The following is a 15,270-nucleotide window of genomic DNA, read 5'->3' as shown; positions in this document are numbered from 1 at the left end:
TCTTCATTACCTATCCCTGCCTAGCACATGGTTGGTGCTTAGTAAATAGTTGAATGAATGAACGAATGGGAACTAAAGCTCTTGAATACTGAGGACATGGGGTTTGGCGAAAGACAGAACTAAGGAGAACCCCTTTGAAAATTAACCATGTGGAACTTACAGGGGAAAACGTGGCCTAGTACATTAAAATATAAGGTGATAAGAAGCCGTCTCTCCTGTGTTAGACTATAAAGTCATAATATATCAAATATTCAACATCTTCTCAGTAATAGGAGTTGCTATAAAGTAATTGTTATCTTACTGTAATTTCTCTAGTTGTCTTTCATATAGTCTTTAAAGTTTCTCCTCCCCCCAGTCATCTATTTATCACATCTTGAGATGTACAGCCATCCCTTGGTGTCTGCGGGAGGTTGTTTCCAGGACCCCCCACAGACACCAAAGTTCGCAGATGCTCTAGTCTCTCATGTAAATGGTGTAGTGCAGTTGGCTCTCCGTATCCGTAGGTTCCACATCTGCCTATATGGAGGGCTGACTCTTTTATTTAAAGGCTATGTATTTCTTCTCAGGGGAAAAAAAAAATGATTTAAAACTAGTAATTTTGGGGCTTCCCTGGTGGCGCAGTGGTTGAGAATCCGCCTGCCAATGCAAGGAACACGGGTTCGAGCCCTGGTCTGGGAAGATCCCACATGCCACGGAGCAACTAGGCCTGTGAGCCACAATTACTGAGCCTGCGCGTCTGGAGCCTGTGCTCCGCAACAAGAGAGGCCGCGATAGTGAGAGGCCCGCGCACCGCGATGAAGAGTGGCCCCCGCTTGCCGCAACTAGAGAAAGCCCTCGCACAGAAACGAAGACCCAACACAGCCAAAAATAAATAAATTAATTAATTAATTTAAAAAAATCTATAAAAAAAAAACTAGTAATTTTGTACAGGCAAGATGAATTTGAGAAACTGTTCTTATGGTTTATTTTTATGTTAGAATATATGTAATCTCACATTTCTCCTTTTTCTAACAACTGCTTTTCTCTCTTTTTCAATGTATATGTGTTTACAAGCTAGATTTTAATATCTCGCTTATGAACATAATTATCAGTTATCTACTACTTTTAAAAATTAGATTTTAGTTTTTAGCCTTACTGTGAGACACAGCTGATAATAATTGTACTCAATAATTAAGGTGACCAAATTGAGTATTAAAATGACATCAGTGAAAATCCAGAAACTTTTTATATTTGATATTCTAAAATGAATGTTTTTAGAATCACTGCTTTTAAAATTGCTGAAGTCATTTTTATAACCCCAAACTGTAAGCCTTGACTGAAGGAAAAATGTGAGCAAAAATTTCTAGTGAGTCTCAAGTTTTTTGTGTTTCAGGACCCTTTTATACTCTTAGAAATTATTTAGGACCCCAAAGACCTTTGATTTATTTGAGTTATATTTCTCAATATTTAACCTATTAGAAAGTAAAACTGAGAAGTTTAAAAAGTACTGTATTCATTCTTTTAAATTCACTTAAAAATAACTGGTAATTACATGTTCACGCAATTAATATATTTTGGGGGAATTAGCCTTATTTTCCCCAAACAAAAAAGGTCAGTAAGAAAGATGACATTGTCTTACGTTTCTACAAATGTATTTAAAGTCTGGCTTAATGAAAGATAGTTGGATTCTCTTATCTGCTTCTACATTCAGTCTGTTAAGATATAACAAATCATGTAGTCTGAAGAAAACTTCATTGTATACTCATGAGAGATTGAGAGTGAAAAACACAAATAACATCTTAGTATTATGAAAATAATTTTGATCTCATAGACTTTATGTCAAGGTCTCAGAGACCACCCCCAAGTCCATATTTTGAGAACTGCTGGAATAATTTCTTACTGGGAAACTATATGTGGCAATATCTTAAAGTCTTTTAAATGAAAGACAAGTTTTAAATATATAATAGTGTCAGTTGAGTGTTTTTGTTCCGTATGCTCTACTTTAGGGGAACTATTGAAGTTAGCTTGTGCTTACTTATGTATATATCAATACATTTGGGCATTGAGGAAGGATGCCCTGACCTACAGGGTTGTGTTTGTAGATTTCACATGTTTTAGACTACCATGTAATAGAACGGTCACCTTATTTCTTAGAGAAGCAGAAATTTATTCAGTAGTAATAGATTGTTAACGTTTTTAAAACAAGTTTTTGGTATTCAGAGTCACTTGCAATTAAGGGGGAAAGCACAACTTTAAAATGCAGTTAATTTATTAAAAAATAATCATGATGCTTAATGTCATTAGTGAGCAAATATTACTGTTGTTTCCACCTCTTGGTAAATATAACTCTAGCCATACAAAGATAAATGTTAACTGTTTTTTTTCCCGTAAATATGTTATGTTTCTTTTTCTGGTAGTTTTTAAAGCTCTTTGTTTGTTGGCTTGCCTTCTGCCTCCATCTGTATGCAACCTAAAAATCAATAGTACATTAAATTAGCTGACACGGAAGGAAAAATAATAAGTAATGAAAATAGCACTTATTGCTTACATTCGATTTTAGTTAGAACTAGTGTAAGATCCAGAGGGTATTGATGGGAATGAGGGAAATGAAGCACTACACATCAAGTTATTTCACAAGTAGTAATCTATACTTTTGCATCTTTTATTTCATGGTTTTGTTTAGAAACAACATTGATGCTGAGTAGCTAGTAAAATAACTTACTTTCACTAACAGCATTTGGTGAGGATTGTTATTGATGCTTGTCTGTAATATTAGACACAATGATTTATTTAAAGGCTGTGTTAATTATAAAGCTAATAAAAACCTCATATTATTATGGGCATGCTATATATTTGTTGACAATATAAATTGCATGAGGTTTTAATGCTCAGTACATTGTCCTTACGTTCGGATGATGTACTAATTTTTTCATTACCTCTCTAAGCTTCCCAATCTCGCACATTTGCTAGGAGGAGTGCATTAGCAAGCAAAAAGATCTTTTTCTCCAACGTGTCTGACAAGCCTCTGAAAATGTGATGGAGCAAACTATAGCTAGATTTTAGAAGTTCTTTTGTTAAATCATGTAAGAAACTTAAACTTACAGTACTTCACATTTTCCACGTAATTTGCTCTTTCGATGAATAGCTGGGTAGCAGCAGCACAGGAAAAGCAGAGTTCTTGGCAATACCAGCTCAATTGCATCTGCAGATGAGGATTTAAAATTCTGTGCAGCAGACAGTACCTCCAGCAGGCGAGTAAAAGGTTACTGCATTATTTTGCTTGTTTGTTTCCGTAGCCTTTATCTACAAGCGGTTTTTTAAAAATGCAATGTGAAGTGCATGCCTGTTTTTAGATATTCTGGAAATTGATTTAAGTTTAACATGAATATCAAAAGGGCAGCGCAAGGTGAAGGAAGAGGCAATACTGGCTCTTTTTAGATTTCAACCAAAGAAGAAATTGAACATGAGACATACACAAATAAAGAACCTTTCAATGCCACAGAAAACAGGAAGTCTTTAAAATATCCGTTTTAATACAAGGTATTTCTTTTTAGTTTTTAGACTATCTTCCTCAAAAACGGTGCTGTTAACAGACTGATAATCGTGGGTCTATGAATGTTCATTAAGTTACAGTTGTTTGAAGTCTGATTATTTGGGAAGACTATAAAGTATTTGTATTAATGTGACCCTCTCTTGTCCTGGAAATTATAATGTGGATTATAATTATGTGGTATACATGCATACATATATATATATCTTTATACATTATTGGCAAAAGATACTAGAGTATGGCTAACATAATTAATACTATTGTTTATGTTTTCAGGGTGGTTTGTATTTTTTGAATCTTTTTAATGAGATGCAGGTAACCAGGTAGAAGATTCAGTATCAAAACAACCAGGTTTTTGTTGGCTTTTCACTTATTGTCAATACCTATCTATGTAGTCACATGCCCTTTGCTTCTCATTTTAAACTCTTCTCACATTTATGATAACAGGGGTCTCCTTGGATTCTCTTTCATAGTTATTCTGTCATTATCAACACCACTGTTTTTGCTATAGAATTTTATTGCTCCATATTTCTCAAGTTTAAGAACAATATTCAGAAGGAATTTTTTACTTTGCCTGTCAACCACCGTCCTGCCCTCTTCCAGCAAAGAGGAAGATTTTTACTAGCTACTGTCTAAATTTTGTTTAAAAAAATAGTTATGCCTATGTTTTTGTATTTTAGATTGAATAACAAGATTGAAAACAATCCTATAAATTAATCTGTAATAAAGAAGTAAAATCAGTTGATTATTCTTACTGTGAGAGTTTGGCTGGCTTCTTGAATCGTAGAGTCATAAAGGGTCAGCAGTTCTGATTGGTAAGTTAAAGAATCTGTCCAGTAATTTGCTCCCTGTTGTTTCTCAAAGCAATGCAGCAGCAGTTCTTTTCCAGATATTGAGCGGTTCTTGAACAGAGTGTATGGGGACAGGGAGGGGTGGGGCTCATTCCTGTTGGTTGTTGAGACAGTGTGCATTTACAGAGGGAACAGGTTGGATAGGCTGAGCCGGAGGAGTAGGCAAGCAGATCTAAACTGATGGAGGACAGAAAGAGTGGTTAGTATAATTTGGGGGTATATTATCTTGAGTTTGCTCCTTTATTCAGTACTTGGGCTTTAATATAAAACAGTTTAAAATATTAAAGCACCCTACCTTCTTTCTAAAGAGTAGCTGGGAGACTTCTGCTTTTAATATCGAGTTTTTCTTGGCAATGAGTTTGTGGCTGGTATCTTCTGTAGGGAAGCTGTTGTTTTATTCTTTTTTAACAGTGTTTCTTTCAGCCAGAGAGCTGCAGAATGAGGCAGTTAGCCAATTTTGAGTATACATGGGACATTACCAGTTTTGATTTTTTAAGGTAAATTCTCTGATTTTTTAAGTTAAATGAGCAAGTCAATGTGTGGCTGTGGCTGCAGCGTTATTTCTTCTTTAATGAAGAGGTTGAGCCGTTCGACCTGCTGCTCCGACCTGTTCCCTGGTAGCCATACATCAGACCAGTTGCAGAGATTATCCATCGAGTGTCCCAGGCAACCAAAGGTAACTACATAGATTTATTTCAAATAAAAATATACAATTAAAATGGATGCATTATAACTAAGACCAAATGATTAAAAATAAAAGATCAATTAAAGATGTTCTGAGCAGTTTTCTTGACCTTGCAGTAGCTATCCAGTATCATTTTGTCATCATCAGATTGTGTAGCAATGGAAATGCACTGCAGTAATTGATTTTGTAATAGGATCAGGTGATTTACTAGCTGCACTGACAACCACTTGCTTGCCTGCTCTGAGCTGTGGAGGACTCTAATGGATGTTGTGATTGCAGCCCCGAGTTGCCGTGAGGCTGCTGGCCACTTAAAGCAGCAGCATGTATTTTTAAAATTAGAATAGTAAGTTTCTCTTTTTTGTTTTCTTTGCTGTAAGTTTTGGGTAACCTCAGTAATTTTACAGGTAATTGAATGCCCCCATGAAATTGTAGAGATTATGTGTTATTTCATCCCATCAATTCATAAAAAGTTCATTGGTACTAGTAGTCTTGAATATAATGAAATATAATCTCTGCTCCCTGCTCCTAGTTTAGCATCAACATATGTATCAACATACTTTGGTATTGATCATGAGGGCACATCTCTAAATTATAACAATTTATGTTAACTATCCTATGTCATCTAAATGAAACAGAATATTCCTAACATTTGTAAATTTCATCAATTTCATCTAGCTATAATTATGATAATGTGATTATGGTAAATTCTTGTACTAGTGAGGAGTTGTATTAAGAGTTGTTTTGTATCCTTTTTTGGTCTTTTGCTTTCTTAGTGGTCTCATAGATATAACAACATTTAGGAACTCTGAGTTGAACCAATTCTAAGGAATGTTGATGAAAACATAGTAGCTATTTTAAAGTAGTGTTTAAGGGTATAGCAATTTAAAAATTTAATATCCAAGATTATGAATTTTCAGTGATTATATTTTAATAATCTTTGTTTTCATCTTTCCTTTATGCATTTTAAACAAATAATTGATTATAAATATAGAAGTAGAAGACCAAAGCTTAAAACAGAATAGAACTACTGTTATATAAAGGACCATCAGACTCAGGTGCCCAAGATTTTGCCCACTTTGAAGTTCTGCTTAGGGCTTTGCATTAGGAAAGAAAATTATCTCCCCTCTCTACATTCCTCACCAACTCCTTTACCTCTCTTAACTATCTAACACGTGAAGTGTTTTGTACACAGCCTGATGCATAAAAATACTGAATTCTCTGTCCTTCCCTAATTTACGTTCTTAAATCATAGTTATGTTCTTGCCACGATAGAGGTGCTATTTCTTTCAACCACATCTAAAACATTTACATTAATTAATGTTAATAATTTGCTATAGAAGCAATTGGGCATAAAATTGCCATTGTATATGATAGTCAAACCTCTAAGTGAAGACAGCTTCTCTTTGTGATGTACTTAAATACTTGCCCATAGTATTTGAGGCCTTTGTGTTTCTTGAAAGATGCAAACATTTCCAATATCATTCTACACTTTATCCTAAATTCAGATACTTAAAACTTTAATTATGGAAGACTAATATAATTTAAATGCTTGTGTTTGTAATCTTTTATTATTCAATTGGTAACAAGTTTATTAACCCCCCGCCCACCCCCCCACCCCCCAAAAAAACCCTCTATGAACACTGATAACATGAACATAAGGATGTTAATACCATAAGAGATTTGGTCAAGGATGTGTTGAAATTTCATATATATTGAAATGTTAAGTGGTGGATTACCAATAAATTACTAGTAAGTTTCACTGGATTGGTGTACCTTAAAGCTTTTTTGCAGTGGGGCGGGCAAATAGGAGGAAAGGAAGTGAATATCAGAAGTGTTGACTACTTTTTAAAAAGATTGGTTATAAAAGATAGGAGATACTGTGACCTGTAATTCAACACTCCGTGAAGTTCTAGCCCTAGTGGAACTGCTTTTTCTTAAGAGCTCTAGATCAAACATTAAAAGACCTGGATTTAATCACACTCTGCCACTAATCTGTTGTACTTGATGACCTTGATCAATTTATATATGAACATTTTCAAGGTTCCTTAAGCATGCTTCTGAAATGTCCATTAAAAAGAAATGAGTTGACTCTTACCACTGTGAGGTATGGTAATACTTGACCTGGAAGCAAGTTAAAGTTAGGAGGAAGGATGAAATTTCTTAAAGAATCAGGTTCTAGGTGATATTGAAATGTCTCCTTTCATTTTTCATGTTTTGGGGCGGGAGGGCGGAGAGGCACATGTTTTTGCTTAAGAACACTTACCTTTTTGATATCCAGTATTCTCTAAATAGGTTAATTATTCTAGATAATAAATAAAGGAACAAATTTGGGATTAAATTCTGGAGCTGCCGTTTTTTTCCTATGCTCTCTAACAAAGATAATGTTGTTAAAGAGTTTGTTTCCACACCTGGCATATTTTTTAGTCAGCATTTTTTTTGAAAGGCAGCCTTTATGTTGCTGCTGCTTTTCCCATATAGGGCCTGTCAGATAAGCTGAACACAGTCCTCGTTTTTGCCTGGGCGAAGTCGTTTGTGGGTTGATTGAATTAGGTACATTCACCATGATGATCATGTCATAATAATTATAACAAAGATTTATTGAACCCTTAACTTGGACCAGATGCTATCCTAAGCACTTCTATGTTAATTATGTCATTTATGAGATAGGTGCTCTTACTGTCATTTTTAAATATGAGGAAACTGAGGCTCTGAGAGGTTATATAACTTACCTTAAATCACACAACTAGGAAATAGCAGAGCCAATATTAAAACTTATACTTAAAAAAATATATATATATATACACACACACACACATATGTGTGTGTATATGTATATATATTTTTTAATTGTGGTAAAATACTGTACTTTAATATACTTTTAAAGTATTTGCAGTTTCAATTAAGCAGTGACTGCAGAGATGAAGCCAAGTTTTTGTCTGAAGACATTATATGATTACTTAATTTTTGTGTCTTGAATGAGAAGAAAGTGATATATTCCCCTCTTACTCAGCTTTTTGGAATATACTTTTCATTGTTGCAATAATTATTCGTTTAAAGCATTTGTACTATGTTTGCAGTGATGTTTCTCAAAGTGTGGTTCAGAGATCACTTATATCTGTATCATTCAGGATGGTAGTTGAATGCACAAATACTCATCAGAACCCACTGACAGAATCACTAGAATTGGGTCCAGGGATTTTCATTTTTAAACAGTCCACTCAGGTGATTCATATGCATACCAAATTTTATACGTCCATACACATGTAGTGCATATGGTATTAGGTTGAACCGTATGAAATTGCCATTTTTGTAGATCTGGTGGTTTAATATCGGCATTTTCATGGAGTTTAACCTACCATGACATCAATTTTGAAAATATGTATTAGTTACACATTGTAGTAAGGGAGACTGGAAGCAAATACAACAAATTTATAAAGTGATTATCTCTGGATGATGAGATTATAGATAATTTAAAATATTTCTTCTTTACATGCCTAGGTTTTTCATGCCTTCTTTACGTACTAGGTCTTAGATTGGACCTTTATAGTAAGGCAAAACAAGTTGCCTTACTGATAACAGTTCTAATAAAAATATTAATATAGCTAAACATTTACACCCAACATCAGTTAGTCTTCTCCTTTGAAATGTAGGTCCATGAGGGCATTCAATTCTGTTTAAGATAAATTGTCCAAATTTAAAAATTCTGATCCAGGATGTAGCCTCCTTTAGTAGTCCTCCCTACCCCCAACCCCCCTTTTCTTAAGAAAAAGGAAACATGGGAAAGGTATTTTCATGGCTTATTTATCTGTACTCACAGCTTGGCCAGATAGTTTAACATTGTGGAAATCCTAGCAGTTCTTGACCATTAACCAGCCTCTGCTTGGCCTCTTCTACAAAATTTTTAGTTTTTTTTTTTCCTTAAGATCATTGTATATTGCTAAGGCTCTCTCTGTGAGGAAGCTTGTCCCTGATGGCTTTAAAACATTACTATGCTGGAGAATATTTTTTCTGGGCCAATGTGACTTTCACATTATTCTGACCTCATCCCTTAATGATGAATGAATGAACTAATTCTCACTACAGAAACGTGTTTTGTAGAAAAATAGTAGTTTCTAGTTGTCCCATTGCTTTGTCATCGATCATGTATTGAACTATATTTGTGCACATTCATGTTTATATTTATATATTACCATGTAGTAAAGGAAAGGGGCTTTGGAGTTAGGCTGATTTGTCGGAATGAATCAAATTTAGGTGACTGAGTTTTGGTTGTGTGAGGATAATACTAATTATCTGGTAGGATTCTTTTGAAGATTAAGAGAGAATGTACATAAAACATCTAGCACAGTGATTGGCATATAGCAGATAACAAATGGTACTTCCTTTTCTAATGATGAAGTTTGAGACTGCAAAGATTAAGTGACTTGCCCAAGGTTACCCCTCGGCAAGCAAAGGGGCATGTAGCAAAAGTCAGATTCACTGACTACTATAATTCCTATCTTAATTCCTATCCTATTGTAATTCCTGTATGTACACATATACATACTTGTGGGTGCATACTGTATGTACACATATACATACTTGTGTATGTACACATATACATATGTACACATATACATACATACATACTTGTGGGTGCATACATACATGGAGATTCTCCTACTGATTTAAGGTTTATTCTTCCCTTAATTGATTAATGTCTCACTAATTCGTATTCTTTTCTATTCAGATATTGATGCTGATAATGGTAAAAGATTGGTAGGGAAGCTCTTTATGTAAGTTCCTATTCTAATTAGACTAGTGCTGCTTTCAAGTGAAGGATGCTGTACTTAAGGTTGTGTCAGCAGTTTTATTCATGCCTGTTTGCACTTTTCCAATAGACTGTAAACTGTTTCCCTAGTTACATGATAATAGACAGACATTGCCAAATTCATTGTTTACTTTTTTAAAAAACATGGCATCTTCCCCCAGTCAAAATAAACTGTAACAGTTTACTTGTTTTATACTAATGCATTATGTTGATCATACAAGTTTTCCTTTGGAGTAATTTATAAATGAATATGAAATTAATTAGGTTAATATGAAATTAACCCCTTTCTATTTGTTTTTCAGTAAAATTTCTATTCTTTAATATGGTCATTATTTTATTCTTCTATTTATAGATAAAAATACAGCAACAAAGAAGATTATTTTCTTTTCCCAAGCTTGCTACCTTTTAGTATAAAAAAGAAGGAATATCTTCCTATATTTCTGTAACTGAGATTTGTTTACATTACCTGCAGTTATTTACCTCACAATACCATTTGCAGTAATGTTAGAGAATATGCATGCTGTAGATTTTATGGAGGATGTGTTATATGAGTTTGTAGTGGTTGTTATTATGTTCTTTTATGTTTTGAAATTCTAAGAATCAGAACTCATAGGATTTGACATTGCACTGTGTCTGGCTTTCATTAAATTTTTGAACTGTTACTCATAATAAAAATTATAATTACATATCCAAATTTGCATGTAGTAAGTGATTAATTTTGAAATCATGTTACATACAATATTAGAATCAATTGATATATTTGATCAAATCTACGAAGCTTGAGGTACGCAATTATTTTAACTATTAGAAAAGGAAAAATGCTGCTTATTTAGACTATGGCATGCCATCAATTTCAGAGAAGCCGAGATATGAAAAAAATGTGCCTTTTAGAATCTATGAAATATTGCAGGTGTGTATTCAGATTTTAGGGCTCTTTTTCGACGAGGAGCAAATTTTGTGTTGCTAGTTGTTGAGGACCCTACTTAATTCTCTGTATATGTACAACACCAATTCTTTTTGTTCATTTGTTCTTCCTTTAGTATTTATTGAGTGTCTTTCATGTGCAGAACTGTGTCATGTTTCTGGCCACATAAGATTTCTTCCTCCTTGGAACTTCTATTACATATCCAGAGCATAACAGAAAACCAAGTTATTGATAATACAAAGTAGTACTTACTTGTATCTCCAGCTAGGTTTCAGGCTATCTTAGGGCAAGATTGTTGGTTTTTACGTGTCATGTATCTGCTTCATTTCCTATCATGTACTTGGTAATTCATTGTAATTTCTTGATTAAACTTTGTTTAAAATGGTAGGAAAGAGAAGTAGCACATACACCTCAAAAGAGTGTCTATATGATTATGTTTTAATAGTAGATTGTATCTCTTAATCTCCTATCCCTACTACTATGTATAAAATAAATAAGCAACAATGATACATTGTATAGCATAGGGAAATGTAACCATTATTTTATAACAACTTTAAATGGAGTATAATGTATAAAAAAATATTGAATCACTATGTGATTCAATTATTATAACTATGTTAGTTATAATACTAACATTTTGCAGCCTCCAATAAATTAATGCATGGAGACACCGAATATCAACAGCTGCTAACATCATGAAAGGAAGGACACCAGACGCTAGGTGACTCCTAATGAAATAACTCACCACGCTGTGACAGAGGGACCAAACCAAGCCTAATAAAGCCTCTGGATCCAGCTGCCAGTTTGAGTGAGGAAATACAAAGGACAGATAAATGTGTTGAGCTGTATCACGTGTATGCAATTAGTCAAATCCAGACTATGAAAAACAGATCAAACAGATAAATTTTAAGAAAGGTATAAAAAATAAATCTGTAGATTGAAATAGACTTAAAAGAAACATCAACTGTTTTTTTAAATGGTCAAGATTGAAAAACAGTATCTAGGGAGACATACTTGAGTGAGAGAATCATAAACAAAGGGAAGTGATTTCTGCAAGAGTAACTTCGAGGAAAGGAGTTACTTAAAGGAAGGGAAGGGGCTATGATTGAGTCAGGGCACATGGAGGCACTTCTGGGATAGTTGGCAAACTTCTAAATATTGAGCTGTGTGGTAGTTATAAGAATGTATATCCATCAATATAAAAAAAAATTTGATTAGAAAATGGGCAGAAGATCTGAATAGACATTTTTCCAAAGAAGACATACAGATGGCTAGCAGACACACAAAAAATGCTCAACATCGTTAATCATCAGAAATGCAAATCAAAACCACAATGAAATATCAGCTCACATATGTCAGAATGGCAATCATCAAAAGTCTATGAATAATGAAACATTGGCAAGGACATATAGAAAAGGGAACCCTAGTACACTGTTGGTGGGAATGTAAACTGGTGCAGCCACTATGGAAATAGTATGGAGGTTCCTCAAAAAACTAAAAGTTGAACTACCATATGACCCAGCAATTCCACTCCTGGGTATATATCCAAAAAAAACAAAAACACTAATTCGAACAGATACATGCACCCCAATGTTCATAGCAGCATTTACAACTGCCAAGATATGGAAGCAACCTAAGTGTCTATAAACAGATGAATGGATAAAGAAGATGTATATACATATACATATATACAATGGAATATTACTCAGCCATAAAAAGGAATGAAATTCTGCCATTTGCAACATCACAGATGGGCCTAGAGGGTATTATGCTTAGTGAAATAAAACAGAGAAAGACAAATACTGTATGTTATCAATTATATGTGGAATCTAAAAAATAAAACAAATGAATGAATATAACAAAACAGAAACAGACTCACAGATGCAGAGAACAAACTAGTGGTTACCAGGGGGAAAGAAAAGGGGAAAGATCGGTTGATTCCATATCTTAGCTACAGTGAATAATGCTGCAGTGATCGTGGGAGTGCAGATATCTCTTCAATATCCTGTTTCCATTTCCTTTGGATATATACCCAGAAGTGGGGTTGCTGGTTCATATGGTACTTCTATTTCTAACTTTTTGAGGAACATCTATACTGTTTTCCATAGTGGCTATACAAGTTTGCATTGCCACCAGTAGAGCACAATAGTTCTCTTTTCTCCACACACTCCCCATGAATATTTGGTATATTTTGGTTTGGAAGGTAGTTACTCGGACCTTGTAAGTAGTACCCAAATTGAGTTAAGGTTTGAATTAGATGTCTTTCATGACTGCTAATCTCCTTTCTTCTGTGTCATATTTAATTCATGATGAGGTAACCTCTTTTAAATATATTTTTAAAAATATTTATTTATTTATTTGGTTGTGCTGGGTCTTAGTTGCGGCACGTGGGCTCCTTAGTTGTGGCATGTGAACTCTTAGTTATAGCATGCATGTGGGATCTAGTTCCCTGACCAGGGATTGAAACTGGGCCCCCTGCATTGGGAGCACGGAGTCTTAACCACTGCGCCCACCAGGAAAGTCCCTGAGGTAACCTATTTTAAAGTGTTTTTAAAATTGGTAATGGAAGGTTGTTTAATAGCTAATAACATATTAAGTACTCAGTATGTGTCAGACACATCTTTAAACATTTTACATGTATTATCTCTCTAATCCTCACAATAATCCTGTGATATAGAGGTACCATTTTAAATCTTTTGCAGATGAGGTAACTGAGATTTAAAGGTGTTGAGTGATATATCCAAGTTTACATAGCTAGGTAGTGGTAGAACTAGAACCTGTATTGTCATCTACTACTGAACATGGGCTCTTAACCACTGGGATTTATAACCTCAATTTTATGCAGCTGTTTCCCTGTCAATTTGGCTTTGACCAAATGGATCCCCAGCCCACTGTCCCTGACCCTGATTGGAAGAAAGGTGATGTTTAGGGGTCTGAGAAAGGAGAGTGGGCCCTATCTTAAGGGGCTTTTATATGAAAGAGATAGTTGTAGTGGTGTCATGTTACTGTCACTTGTGCCCATTGTTTTTCTTGGTGCTTCGAGATTTTTATTATGCCATGTTGGAAGACAGGTTGGTCTAATGGAATGAACATAAACCATGGCTCAGACATATCTGAGTTTCAAACATGTTACTAAATCTTACTAACTGTAAATCTTTGGGCAAGTGACCTTAATCCGAGGCTGTTTCCTGTTTTGTAAAATGGAAGTAATGATCTCAGGGTTGTAGATTAAATGAATGTGCTGTACATCGTGTTGGTCCCTAGTGGACACTCTGTAAATGTTTGTTGATTATATGAATGCATTGGAAGTATCTGTACTAATTTGAATATAAAAACAGACTTCTTAACCTATAAGATTCCCTACTAATATTTTGGTTTCTATATCCAGAGGAATCGAATTGCTGCAGTAGAAAAACAAAGGCCTATTTTATGGCTTTCAATTAATTATTATTATTATTCTTTTGACTTAACCTTCTACTTTTGTCTAGGGGAGAGGCATAACATCAGAATGAAGGAATCCTATCCAGAAACTTGGAAGTTCTAAGAAATATTCCTTCAAACAAATCTGAAATCAGTAGTTTTGGAGAGCAGCGACCACCATTATTGTCTTCCCAGTTATTTGAATGGCTGAGTTTAGTGGTAAAATCCTTAGGCCGTCCTCATTGTGATAAGGAATTCAAGTTGTGACCAACCCACAATGCTTCCTCTTAGTTTTAGATTGAGTGTACAACACAGCATTGTTTGTACTGAAATTGAGGGTGTTTGGAAGTTTGAGAGTGTTGTACAACTACTGCCTTGTTAGGTTTGTCCAGAAATACTGTTCTATAACCTGAAAAATTTTAAAAATTTCTTGTCTGAAAAATGACAGATCATTACATAAGGGATCTAGTTTACTGATTTAATCATTATGACAGTGTTGCTTTATTTCTACATAAATAGAAAAGGTCTTTGTAAGAAGATCATATTTCTTACTATTTAAAAAATAATAGCTCATAGTCTTTACTAAAAAGAAAGAATAGTTTTGAGTGGATTATAATTGTTTCTTGGTATTGGAATTAGTATTTTACGTGTTTTGTTATTTTCTTAGTGGTGGTGATGGTTTTTACCTTTTTTTTTTTTTTTCTTTCTTTTTCAGTCACTGTAGACATTGGTGGGCACTGATGAAACTGGGCTAGAATGAAGTTTATTTTACCTGGTTTCTACTACAATTATATAACTTTTAGAAGTTTTTTTGTCCGTATATCTTACAAAGGTCTAACTAGGGTAGATGTTTGTCTCATAATATTTAAGAAATAGTATCTTTATAGTGATTGCACTCTATTTTTTGGATGCAGGGTTTATGTCTTTGGTCAGCATTGTATCCCCAGTGCCTGGCGCATGTTAGAGTTTAAATCTTCTCTCTTTTTCAGTTCAAGTACACATTTCTGAAGGCACATTGTGTGCAGTGCAGTCATGCACTGTCTTCCCCCAATA

At 34.4% G+C, this 15,270-nt stretch overlaps 1 protein-coding gene across 4 annotated transcripts in view; it reads left to right on the top strand.

Moving 5' to 3' along the window:
• Positions 1-15,270, top strand: part of FBXW7 (F-box and WD repeat domain containing 7) — a 204,503-nt gene that overhangs the window by 81,997 nt on the left and 107,236 nt on the right. The gene's annotated exons all lie outside the window — the stretch shown is intronic.

The sequence above is a fragment of the Balaenoptera borealis genome (genome assembly GCF_965194805.1).
Source record: "Balaenoptera borealis genome assembly, chromosome: 4".
NCBI classification, from domain to species: Eukaryota; Metazoa; Chordata; class Mammalia; order Artiodactyla; family Balaenopteridae; genus Balaenoptera; species Balaenoptera borealis.
Note: the sequence above shows the minus strand (reverse complement) of the source record. Positions and strands in the feature narration are given on the sequence as shown.